At 37.7% G+C, this 13,796-nt stretch overlaps 1 protein-coding gene across 5 annotated transcripts in view; it reads right to left on the minus strand.

The window, feature by feature from the left end:
- Positions 1-13,796, minus strand: part of TRIP12 (thyroid hormone receptor interactor 12) — a 95,638-nt gene that overhangs the window by 79,292 nt on the left and 2,550 nt on the right. The gene's annotated exons all lie outside the window — the stretch shown is intronic.

Raw genomic sequence — 13,796 nt, forward strand, 5'->3', positions numbered from 1 at the left:
GATCACTATTTTATTACAATATTATCCAATGAAAGTTGTGTCACAAAAAATGGACCAATAGTCCATTTTAGTCCAATAATGCTCTATCAGAATGTACTGAAAAAAGAGAAGATATTTCATATATGGGAAAACCCAAATGCATATTAATCGAGAGGTAAGAATTACCGGTATTTGCTGAAATATAACCAATATCTTAGTATAAACAGATTTCAAAGAGTACATCATATTAAAATATTGCTTTTAATCAGCTAAATAGATCAATTACTAGAAATTTTAAATTCCTCTAAAACTGTCAAATATTTAAAGAATCAAATGACAATAATAATGATCTCATATTTTTTTCTGATTTACAAAGGAAGAGAATAAAACTGACTAAAAAATTTGTAAACACCCTGCCTTTTCCACTACCAACCTGCCAATTTTTTCAAGATATTTTTAACAATGATGTTTATGGAATTTAAAAGCAAATAATTCTTTCAGAACATTGTTTATTATGCTATTTAATATTTAGACATCTGTTGCATGTGAACCAGTCACCCAGCCCATTTTGCTTATGAAAATAAGAAATATTCTTAAAGAGAATATTTGCACATAGACAAATAACATCATTCCAAGTGATAGTTTATGGTGTCTACAAAGCAAAAAACTTTTTCTTCCAAACTCAAGACTAAACAGCCTCACTCAAAATGTTCGGATCAAGAAACATGAAGCACATCCCTTGTTCCAATACAAAGCTTAACAGGGATTGTGACTTTAGGGATAAGAAACAATGGAAAAGCTGCTAAACAAGTCTCTTCATTGTTGTTTTTTTACCTCAGAGATCTAAAGTAAATTTAGTTAACAGTCCAGGTTCACTGATCAAGCAAACTGCAGAAAAAATAGCTAATGAGATTTTTAATGTATTTCTTAAGAATGTTAAAGCAAATTCCAATAAGAAAGAGTGGGAATATTGGCTTTTCATCATAAACACTTTTAAGTTCTATTATATAAAATGTTTCCTGGAATTCTTAGCGTTAACAAAATGACTGGTTTCAAGTGCATGTCTGCTATAAAAATTATAGCTGATTTTTAACTTTTTTTTTTAATTGAGCACTTAGAATCCAGATGGCTAACTATATGGTTTGTAGGTGAGTTGGTGAACTGTATTTGCAAGCAAGTAAAGATAGTCCTTGACTTACACTGGTTGCATAGCATCCATATGAAATTTCAATGGACTCCCCAAAAAGAACTCATCATTAATTCTGAAGTTCCAACCTTCCCTTTCCGCATTCATGTGACTGTACTTTGGGAGTACAGCAATTGGGCTACATTTAGGTTTGATTCCAGTATCTCCTGGTCACATGTCTATGATTCATAACGTTTTTGCTGAAAACTGGCACTTATTTCTGGGTTTCAGCTGAAACAACCCATAGTGAACAATGGATTCACTTAATGACAGTGGCATTTCCTTAACCACTGCAGATTCCAATGTGATTTGCTTAGGAACCGCCACAAAAAAGCCATACAATCCAATTGGTCACATAACATAACTGTCCTGACTTACGACTATAATGGGCAGATTTCATTACAATCTTAAATCAAGGACTAAAGAAAGTTTGTTTATGTGAACTGCTGTGCTTCAAAGAAATGCTGCAAAACCTTAGGAAGTTAAGAGCATTTTTAATGCCTAACTGTAGATTGTTTTTCATAAAGCCAGAGTTACCTCTGTATGTTGATTGGAAAAACGATTTTTAATAGAATCGGCTTTTTATCGTGTTAATAGAATGAGTTTATTTAAAGGATGTTTTTGAAGCAAAATACCTCGTTCTCTTCCATCTGGCCCTGGTCTTAACAGTTTACAGGTAATAAAAAGTGCCTCACAAAGTGAGTTTTTCACCCAGCCCCTTTGAAAGTGAAAGTGCTCTTTGCAGCTTGATTTTACCTTGCACAGAACCAAGCAGTATTTTTGCTCTCAAAGAGGCTGGGGAGAAAAGCCACTCCCATCATCCAAGTAAGACTTCCTGCTTGGATTTCATGACAACCTTTTGCAGCCAGCCTTCATGAACCACAGGGACTCCTCTGGACGGGCAGCTGTGGTTTGAAACCTTCCCTAATGGCTTTCTCCTTAGTTTTCAGCAGAAGCCAGCAGGGAAGATTGCACATGACAATTGCAAGGCATTTGGCAACTGATCATAAGATGCCAGATGCCAAACAAATCACAATCACATGACTGCAGGGGCATTACAATGACCATAGGGTTCAGGCATAGGTCATGTCCATTCATTCAGTGCCATAATTTTAACTGTTGAAGTGAACTGACATTAAGTGAGGACTATAGTAAACTTTTTGGAATCTTGCCACAAAAGAAGAGTCAGATGAAACTTAGATTTTTGCAAATCTACTCTTTCAAACTATTCTCAAACATTGGAATGGAGTATTTTATTAAATGAGTCAAAAGGGCTGCACTTGTGGCTTGTAGAGTGAATTATCTGATGATTATATCAAATAATTAATGGAGAATCCCATTTTCAATATGTCAAACTAGTGAACCAGAAGTCAATTGAGGCAGAGAGATATCCTGCCCCCAGGGGTGGAAGTGAGGGACAGTGCAGACCACTAGAACACATTTCTAAAATTTAGCTAACAGGCACAAACTTCCCACTGCCATTTTTAACTTCTTGATCTATTAGAAGGTATTCTTCCTAAGTTTCTTTCTTTGACCATTATGCCACTCAGGGTTCCCGCCACTCTTGTGTTTCTTAGGCAGCATCTCTTCTCTTCCTTCCCCAAGGTAGTTCACATACCCCATTAGAGGAAATGACAGCATAGAAGCAATCCTTATGTTACAATAATTGTGACCGGAATTTCCGTAGGCAAGCAATGTAGTTGTAAAACATGTCATATAACTGCATTGCTTAGCAATGCACAAGCTCACAGTCTTGGTTGAGGTTTAACCCCAGGACTATAAGGGCTATTAAGCATGAGAAGGCGGGAATCCAAGACGAGGAAGCTGATGGGTTCAAGTACTATGGACCATTATGGACAGGTTCCAGGACACATGCAGGTGTGCAAGTGAGCAGGTGTAGGCAGGCACTTAAGAGTGAGGGATATGCAGAGATGCTGCAGGCAAGTGCTAAGGAACATGGGCAAATGAAAAAGTAAAGGAAGTGAAAGCAACTCAAAACTTCCCACTGGCTTCTCCATTGGCTTTGCTTCCAAGAAGCCAGCAGAGAGCATTGGAAATAACCATTGCATAATTGTGGCTAACTGAAATGTCATTGCAAGCTGGGCATCAAGCGCCTGGATCATGATCACATTACTGTGGGGGCTCTACAATAATCACAAATTTGTGGACCAGTCATAAGTGCCCCTTATTCAGCGCCACTGTATCTTTGAATGGTCACTAAATGAGCAGCTGCAACTTGTAGATTGTTATGTGCATTTTATCTAACTACTAAGAAGTACAGTGATCAACTTTGTAATTGCTTTGAAATAGCTAGTGCTAACAGGGTCTGCAAAGGATGTGATGGCTCAGTGGCTAAGATGCTGACCTTGTCAATCAGAAAGGTCAGCAGTTTGGTGGTTTGAATCCCTAGTGCCATGTAATGGAGTGAGCTCCCGTTACTTGTCCCAGCTTCTGCCAACTTAGCAGTTCGAAAGCATGTAAAAATGCAAGTAGAAAAAATAGGGGACCACTTTTGGTGGGAAGATAATAGCATTCCATGCAACTTCAGCATGTAGTCATGCTGGCCACATCACCACAGATATGTCTTCAGACAATGCTGGCTCTTTGGCTTTGAAACGGAAATGAGTGCACCACCACCCCTAGAGTCGGGAACAATTAGCACAGATGTGTGAGGGAACCTTTACCTTTAACAGGGTCTGCAGCAAATCATAATTATAACAAAATGATAACACATACTTAAGTGTCTTTGTTACACAAATGTTGCCTTTATATTGTTGCATCAGAACAGAAATGATTTTGGGGATAAAATTATCTTGCATATTTTGTGATTTGTCCTATCGCCATCTGTGGATGACCACAACCAGTGCTTTGCTTTGCTGAATTTACAATGCACAGCCCACTCCATTAATGGACTATGTAGAGGTAATCTTCAACTTATGACAATTAGGACACAATTTCTGCTGTTAGCAACGGGGCTGTTATGTGAGTTGCACCCAATTTTATAACCTTTTTTGGTTATTAAGCAAATCACTGCAGTTAAGTGAATCATTAAGTTATTAAGCAAAAATAGCTTCCTCCATTAACTTTGCTTGTCCCAGGCAGACTGAGAAGGTCGCAAATAGTGATCACAAGACTCCAGAAAAACTGCAACCATTGTAAATACACACTGGTTGCCAAGCACCCAATATCTCATCACATGACCATAAAGAATGTTACAATGATTGTAAATGTGAGGACCAGTTGTAAATCACTTTTTTCAGTGACACTGTAAGTTTGAATATGTCATAAACAAATGGTTATAAGGAGAGGACTAACTGTACTACATCCCTCTTCACAACTGCAGAATATTTATTATGTGCTTTAAAAATATTTGTAATTACTACAAAAGTGTGAAAATCTATCCTCAAAACAAAGATTATTTTTTTAATTAGAAAAACATTCTAATCTGCAAATGAAGCCCAAATCTATTCGGTGGAACATTACAGAAGTGCTTCAATAATGGCTTAGTGATTACATGATTTCAAAACACTTCTAGGCATACAACAATGGACTTTCCCTAGTGTATCACTAACTCTTCCATCAGCAACATTTCCCTTTAAACAGAACAGAACATGATTTTCCAGAGTTTCCAGAAAATATACACTTTTTACCTATGACTCCAAACATTATGCCCATGGGCGACAATGTCTTGCCAACACTTGCACCCTATCCTACCCTTAGATTTTGAAATATTTCAATTTAGAATGAGATTAAAGAGAGAAAATTGTTGATCAAAACACTACCCTCCATTATTATTTCTATTTACAATTATCTTGGAATTCCATATAAACCCCATAACTATTCTTGTAGATAAAATAGTGCTGGTGGCTCAGTATTTTGTTTGGTTTTTAAATGGAAAGAATTGGATGAAAGAGTCAGCCAACTAGCCAGCATAACAATAGGAAATGGTAGCTAGCCAGCATAACGATTGCTGACATTATTATTATGAAAATAATTTATTTTATTATGATAAATAAGCCATAATGGTAAAGCATTCAAAAAGTAAGGTTTTTTTAAATGCTTAGGTTTTCTTAACTGCATTTAAAACTTCTTCAATACACAGCTATCTGTAATTTTTTAATAGCCTATCCTGTATAAATGTCTTACGTTTTTCCACATAGTTTATATATTACTGAACCTTAAACTCTCAAATATGGTTTTAAAAAATATATACTTTTTTCCCTTTTCCTTTGTTGGACAACAAAAGCTGCTTGCTGTTTCAGGGGCTCATCTAAATGAGCACATTTTATATGCAGGGAATCAAATGTACTAATCAACATAAAAATCACTCATTCAGAACAAGGAACATCTTTGTACATATTTTCCCCTTCAGCTCATATATGAATATGTACTGCAATCAGAATAGTATGCATATTGTTTACGCGCATGTACAATAATTTCAACTATCTTTTATTTTAGATCATAGCCATTTAAATAAGGTAGATTCTAGCACAGACAATTTTATATCAAGATCCATGTAGCTCATGTTTCAGAATTTAATCAAATGCACAAACTAAATTGGCAAGCTTTCAGAGGGCATAAGGTATTTCATTTGGGAAAAGTTATTTCTAGGGATTAGCTCGTCCCCTCTGTCTGGGTCTTCCTTCCATTCTCAACAATCAACATACAGAAGAATAATATTTATAGTATAAAGTGCAATATGAAGATATTACCAATATGTCTCAGAGGTTTTAGGAGGTATCAGGATACTATCGAGTTCTCTAAATGAGAAGATTAATACTTTAATCAGATCTTTTGGAAACACAAGATATTTAAGAAAATAGGCATGCATGCCTATCCCTATGTTATTTCTGGTCCTGAACTAAATTTGAAGAACATCTGAATGAAAATTCAGCTATAATTATTATATGAACAATATATATTACAAAAAATACATTTAGGAAAAAGTAGTAAAATTTTCTAAATTGTAACTTCAACTAAACATTTCAAATTTTAATTGAATTATGTTTTCAACTTTTTTTCCTCTGGTTTTAGTTTGTTAATAATAATGTTATAATTATATGTGTGTGTTCCCTCTTGAACCATTTCCCAAAACTTTTTTTTTATATAATATTTTTTTTCTTCTTTGGGTGCTTTTCAGCATATTATTTAAATCAAGAGTCATTTCAGGTTCCCAGATAAATGAAGCTCTTTCATCTCCCTGCTGTGGCTCCCTGTCGGCTGGAAGAAGCACCCCCACCCCGAGATATGGTCGCCCTTACCTTCCCAGGCCAGGTGAGAAGTGACTGGGGGGGAAAGGCATAGGGCCAGACAGTGGTAAGTTTAGATGAAAGAGAGCCACAGCAGGGGTACATAAGAGCCCGTACTAAACCAAGCATTACCAAAGAACAATTCTGTCAAGAACGTACCACAAAGGGTGCATTAGTCTTCATTGATAAAAAGCATACTTTGTCATATAATTCACACAGGTGCCAACAAATTTACCATTTAGTGGAAGGCAGCCCAAACAAAAGCAAAAACAATGCCTATAATTATTACTCAATAGCTGAAATTAGCAAACCAGTACTGGAAATAGATGCTGATCTGACAAAACAGAGAATCTGGAAGAAAAAAAAAGCTTTAAACAATGAAATTCTATTTTTTTTATCCCTGAATATAGTGAATATTCTTGAATATTCAAGACTGAAAGAACAGTACTATAATTTAACAATGGATATTTTTCTCCATTCTCCTTATACAAGTCATAAAAATGGTATAGTACATATATCAGGTCAGGTAAACATACATATTTATATCTCATGTGTCCAACTGTTTCCAAAACTATGCTTATTTCATTCTTAATTATTAGAGTATTTATTAGCATGCCTTTTCTGTAGCAGCACCTGCCTTACAGAACAGCATTCAATGGGATCTCTGGATGACCCTGTCAGCAAGGTATGGCTGTTTCCCCAAGTATTTGGTTTATGAAATTAGGGAAGTTCTGCTCCCCATGTGAATTTCTGTGATTGCAGTTATATCCAACAGTGCCCAAGGTTAAAATACTATATTGCTATTAGTGTTTTGATTTTTATATGCCCCCCAAACTCACTGTTGTGAGAAGGGTGGCCATATAAATTAAAATAAAACAAATACTATTTCTAATTATTTTTGGCAATAGCTGCTTCATAAGAAGCAGACAAACAGGCAGGCATCAGAAAGTGTTTCAAGAGTTATTTTACCATTTAGTAGACTGCTTGACATTAGTGTAATCAAATGCCACAACTCATATGTCTCTGTGTGGGTGAAACCAGAATTCCCAATAGTGGACAGCTGATAATTAAGACTAAAAATGATTATACCAAGAACCTTGGTTAGGACTTGAACTGTTAAATTTTACCAGACCCAGATTGTGAATCGAACTGCAGATTAATTTATACTAATAACATACTACACTTGTATGCCACTCAATTTCAAAGACTCATATCAATTAAAAATCAATTACGTTTTATAAATATTTACTTAATAAATGTATAAATTACAGCATGGTGCTCTCCAATTTCAATAGAAATAGTGAAATTCTGTATCTGAGAAAAGGGCTGCAGAACTCACTTTTATCTACCTCATTTAAGGATGTGTCTTTCTTGTTTACAACATTCTCTAGGGATCCAACGTTCTATTCTTTCCAAATTTAAATTATATGGCTTAGTTTCCAGTACCTTTATCTTTGGATACATATGTTCAGAAGGAAGTTTGAGAATAAACAATTTTCATAATATGACTAATCAAACTTGTCATGTAGTCAAGATAAAGTATATATTATATGTATTATTAATATGCTACAAGAAAACCAAAATATGAACTCTGCATTCCTCCATATAGCTCTCCTCCTTAAAATGATTATGAAAGTCACTATTAGGTTTTTACATGGATGGATTCAGATGTTCTGATGTTCTAAATCAGTGGTCCCCAACCCCCGGTCCGCGGACCGGTGCCGGGCCGTGGAGTACCTGGCACCGGGCCGCGCAGCGGCCGGGGGCCATGATCGCTGCAGCGGCCGGGGGCTGCCACCAAAGGACCTTCCCGGAGTTGCTTTTCTGAGCAACGGGGAGACAGAAGGGACAAAGTACCGTCCGTTTTGCCCATGCCACGAGGGCAGCAGGAAGACTAGGACAGGGATCTCCTCTTGGCTCCAGCCAGGGAGAGAAGCAGCAGAGAAAGGTAAACCAGCATTTTATATTTTATTTGCTTTATTTGCTTTGCGCCCGAGTGGGGCGGGGAAAACACCTCGCCAGAGGCTGCTGGAGAACTCTTTCCAAAGAGAGGGTCTGGGAACTGGGCGGGCGAGATTGGAGCGGGGAGCCAGGGAGCGCACTTGCTCCCCTTTCCCATGGCCTGCCTTTCTCCACGGAGCCTGTGGATGCGGCTGCTGGCTGTGCAGGTAGCCTGGAGGGAACCCCCGAAGCTCCTGGCATGGCCCTAGCATTGGAGATCCACGTTTCCAAAGCGTAGCATTATTTCACTCCTCTCCTGTTTTTTGTGGGGGGAGCTACGAGAAGCGGGTGGTGGCACTTGGGGAATATTTGTGTCCCCGGGAGATCTGCTCTTCCCCGCCCCTTACCTCCGAAGGGGAGGCCAGGCGTGGGAGAGAGTGCTAATGATAATGACCGATTCCCTCCTGTTTCTGTGGGTTTGGGGGGGTGGGGAGAGAAGGTAGTTGCAGAGCCTGGACTGAAGTTAGGAGGCTGACTCGCTACAATAAGCAGTGACCATTATTTGGAGGAAGAAAAAGCATAGCAGTGCGACGGAGATTCACTCTTTCAGAACCTGCATCATCTTTTTTTCAAATTAAAAAAAAAAGTCTTTTAAACATTCTTATTCCTAAAGGCAAAAAGCCCCATGAGGCTTGCTGGAGAACGGAGCGGAGGTGACGTACGAGGGGGAGGCTGGGCGCCATGGTGGGGGAAGCTGTTGCTGAAATAATTTGATCTGTCAGGAACTCGGAGGGGGGGGGAGGTCAGTGGGAAGCCAGCCGTAGCTCTGAAGTTGCTTTCCTTTCTACTGAATCCCCGGTCTTCACTCCCTCCCTCTTGCAGCACGCCCCGATGTGAAAAACGCCGAGATCGGCACACTTGGGGCTGCTGCTGCTGTGATGTCCAGGGAGGCTCCGCTGGTCTAGAACCCATCCACGGGGGGAGGGATCGTCTTCCCGAATGGGCTGGTAAGGGGATAGAAAAGGTTTTTCTCCAGTTCCAGGTTTCAGCTTCTTGGCTCCATTATCTCATTATCTCTTTCCAGCTTCTTTTGTTGAGCCTCTAATTAAGGCTCATTTTTATGCCTTAATAAAGATCACCTGGTTAAAAAGAAGGAAGAGGCTCCACTGGTCCGGAGCCCATCTGCAGGTTGGGAAGGAGGGAGAGACAGACAGAAAAACAGACAGACAGAGACACAGAGAGAGATGCACACACAGAGTGAGTGAGTGAGTGAGTGAGTGAGTGAGAAACAGATAGACACACACACATACATATACACACAGAGTGACAGAGAGAGGAAGGGAGGGGAGAGGGATAGAGTGATAGAGAGGGAGGGAGAGACAGACACACACAGAGTGTGTGATTAAGTGAGTGAGTGAGAGATAGACACACACACACACATACACACAGAGTGACAGAGAGACAGGAAGGGAGGGGAGAGAGAGAGAGAGAGAGAGCTTTCAATTTGTAGGGATGTAACCTGGCTGTTTTTGCCTGCTCTCAAAATGAGCAGGGTTGAACCTGGCTAATAATTGGAGGGGAACCCACCTGGGAATCTCAGTACTGTATATTTAATAGTAAAATATTAAAAATTGTCCAAAAGCAACAATGACAATTTTCATACTACTGCTAAGAAAATTACGACACATCAATAAAATTATAGGAGCTGAGTTTAACTCAAGAGAAACTTTTCTAAAGGTAGACAGTTATATAACAATTCCACAATTCTGAAAGAACAAGCTTGTTCTATATGAAATTTAATGCTACAGTAGAATGAAGTAACACTGAAGGTAAGTGCAGGTAGTCCTCAATGCACGACCACAATTGAGCCCAAAATGTATGTTGTTAAGTGAGAAATTGATTGAGTTTTGCCCCATTTTACAATTTTTCTTGCCACATTTGTTAAGTGAAACATTTTTTTTAAATCAAACATCCCCCCCCCCCCCCGTCAATGGTGTCCCTTACCTAAAAGTCCACTGGGTAATTTTGGTCATTTGCTCTCAGATGAACCAATCTCACTGTTGTTGCAGGAAAAAATGGCACAATATTTATTTATTAGACTTATATATGCTGCTTTGGGCTTCTGATATTTGCTGCAGCGCAAAGGCTCCTGGGCCGTGCGCAAAAGCTCCTGGGCCGTGCGCAAAGGCTCCAGGGAAGAGAGGGAACAACGCCCCCCCACCCCTGCGCGCGCTCAGCGGGCCACGGTAAAATTATCAAAGGCTGACTGGTCCACGGCGATAAAAAGGTTGGGGACCACTGTTCTAAATGGCATATTAACAAGATCATCTGTAAAGATCAAGTTCTTCCCTTCAGTCCAGTGTCTATCTTCTGTATTACTTCATAACTGATTCAGCATCTGTGGTACAATTTCATAATAGCTAACAGGTTAGATATCTAACAATGGACAAAAGATTCAAATCTCCAGTCTGCTGCAATAATCTGTAAATGTTGATTTTAGTAGTCAGCCAGATCCAGTCTTTCTCTTCAACCCTCTCTTTCATTCCTCCTCCTTGCCCAATCGTTGTTCTACACTGCCAGGAAGCGCTGTTGAGGATTCTAAAAAGGCCATGATAATAGTATAAGAGACTTTTAAGTGCCAACTGTGCAAGCCCACTGTTGTTGAGACAAGGTGCCATGCCATCACCAACATACCAATCCTCTTCTGGAAGTGTTTCCTAGGATATTCAGTCTGCATATTTATCCAGTACTAAATACTCTCACATTGCTGCAGTAGCCTCTTTTAAATAAGTATTATTTTAAACCATAGAAAATAACCTGGAGAACCACATGTATACCACTGGCCACAATTCTAAATTTTCTATATTAAAATAGAACACCAAGCATCATTTCTGATGAAATGTTAAATCATACCTATGTCATCACATGCACTAAGTATCGACATTCAACCAATGTGAAGTCACTGCAAAAGTGTAGACAAAGTATAGAAGCAATGTGGATGACCTTGGAAAACTAGGGGAGGAGATGCTGCCTAGGAAACAATCAGACAAGAGAGGAAAGAACCTTCAGTGCCTCAGAGAAAGAAACTTAGGAAGGACCTGTCTCAAGTGATCTAACACTTAAAAGTGATAGTCAGAAATTTGTACCTTAATATTTGTAAGACTGTTAATTTACTCTACAAGAAAGTAGAATTAGTTCATTGAATCCACTTTATAATTTATGCCAAAGTTTTTTACCTAGTCATAGACTTCAACGGCTCATCAGTAATACACTTATATACGAGTCCCCTCTCCAAAAAATTGAACGAGAGTCCCCTCTCCAAAAAATTAAACGAGAGGAAAACAAAGTGGCTGTTCAAGGATGCTAAAAGAATAGGAGCCCAGCATATCAAACAGTATTTCTAGAGCCTAGGACTGAAACAGCCTATGAAAATGTTGTCCTTAAAAGGCAAAATAAAATAAAAAGTTTTACTTTAGTTAGAAATTTTAATTTGAATAGAACTGAATTTCTGATAATCCATGAACAAATCATGTGTAATTTTCTTGGAAACAATATGGAAGTTATTTGTAATTGCCCTCTTCTGGGATGGTTTTTTTTTAACTTCTCAGGCTCTAGTTCCTGGTGGCCTCCCAACAATATATTAACCTGATCAAATGCAGTTTCATTTTCTGAAATCAGAAAAAAATAGCTAGATATTTTACTCTTGGTGTTTTTGAGATACTGTTCTATTAATTCTCACTCAAACTTACTGTTGTGACAATAAAAATTATTTTAGCAACACAATTTCAAATTTTATGTATGTACACATACATAAATAAAATTACTTGGGAAACATGAGCCTGAGGAGACCCAGATTCTTTGAGTTTGTAAAATGTAATATTAAGAGATTAAGAGATTAAGAAGTACTAATATGATGTGTTTAAATATATGGCTATCTGCATTATATTAACAATATTGAAGTTTTAAATTAAGTCTAAATTGGCTTAGGCTAACTTTCTCCAATCTCACATATTTCAGATGTGTTGGGACAGCAGCCTCAGAATTTCTAACCAACAATTTCTATGCTGATTCTAGGAACTATAGTCACAACACATATAAAAGCCACCAGCTCAAGAAAAAGCAGCTTAGACATATCTACTAAACAACTATTTTGGGAGTTGTTGTTTTTACTGCAAAAACAGGAATAAAAGAAATAAAAATTCCTGGCAGCAATAGTTTGGAAAGGACAGCTCAAAGCGTCTAATATTACCTAATATCAACCATTTCACTCACATAATTATTATATCAAAATATCAAAGGAAGCAGAAATGACAAGTTTACCTGACCAGGAAAGTACATTGCGCACAATATAGGTAAAACTTTGAATATAGTTGAAAATATTGTAATGCAGGAAAATACAATCTCAGGATGCTATTAATAACTTTTTCTATTATGTAGGATGTTCTTACTGTTAGAGCCCAAGTGCCCATAACTTTACATTATTCATTAAAAATTTTCAGCATCTCCATTTTAATAATTCCTTTAGTCAGACATTTTCAAATCAATTGAATGCTATGCTAAATAGCTTCAGTTAACTGAAGAAACTGCATGATTTGATTAGAATGTCTATTTCATTTATATTTTTGAATGTAAGGGCATTAGTAGAAGTTATTTATTTCAGAGTATTCTATTACTTCAAGTATAAAGAAAAAGAGAAATTACAGATGCATATAGGTAACCTGTTTACACTGTCTTCTTTTCCCCTGATACAATCTGATGTTTTCAGTTCCTAGGTGCCAGCATCATATCCATAAAGCAGGATAACAAAGCCTCCAAAATATTTCCATACATTCAGCTTCAGAATCTACTATACTAAACTCATTTGATACTAGGAATACACATATAATTCAATATAAGTGTAATAAAATGTTACTAATTCTTTATATTTTTCAACTATCCTGCATCTACACTGTTTTATTAGGCTTCACCTTTCTTATCTTCAGCTTTTCAACCATATCAGCATTCCCAGTGCTTTGCTGATATCATACATTTTCCTTTATATTTCTTATTTGATTAGTGAATGCATTTCCTGTACTTGGGAAGAACTAGCCAGTCAACAGAGGTATAGGCTTCTGGGTAGGTACTATTCTTACTCAGTATAGCATCTATCCAATCTGTTTATCTAACAACAAAATAGAGGAAAAGAATGTCAGCATGGGACATCTTCCACTCCCCCCAAAAGTACAGGAAATTTTCAAACATAATTAGAAAAATAGCACCTGTTAGTATAAGCCAGTATACTGTATACTAAGTGGTTAGAACAAAGACCACCTTTTAATACCTCAAACACACACACTCCCTTTTATCTTTTTAAAGATTCTAATGTTTTTCTCTAAACTATTTGATGCAAGTGTGTTTATTTTAAAACATTTAAGAGCAGGTGGTTACAGCCTAAACCTAAT

This window comes from Thamnophis elegans, chromosome 10 (assembly GCF_009769535.1).
Source record: "Thamnophis elegans isolate rThaEle1 chromosome 10, rThaEle1.pri, whole genome shotgun sequence".
NCBI lineage: Eukaryota > Metazoa > Chordata > Lepidosauria > Squamata > Colubridae > Thamnophis > Thamnophis elegans.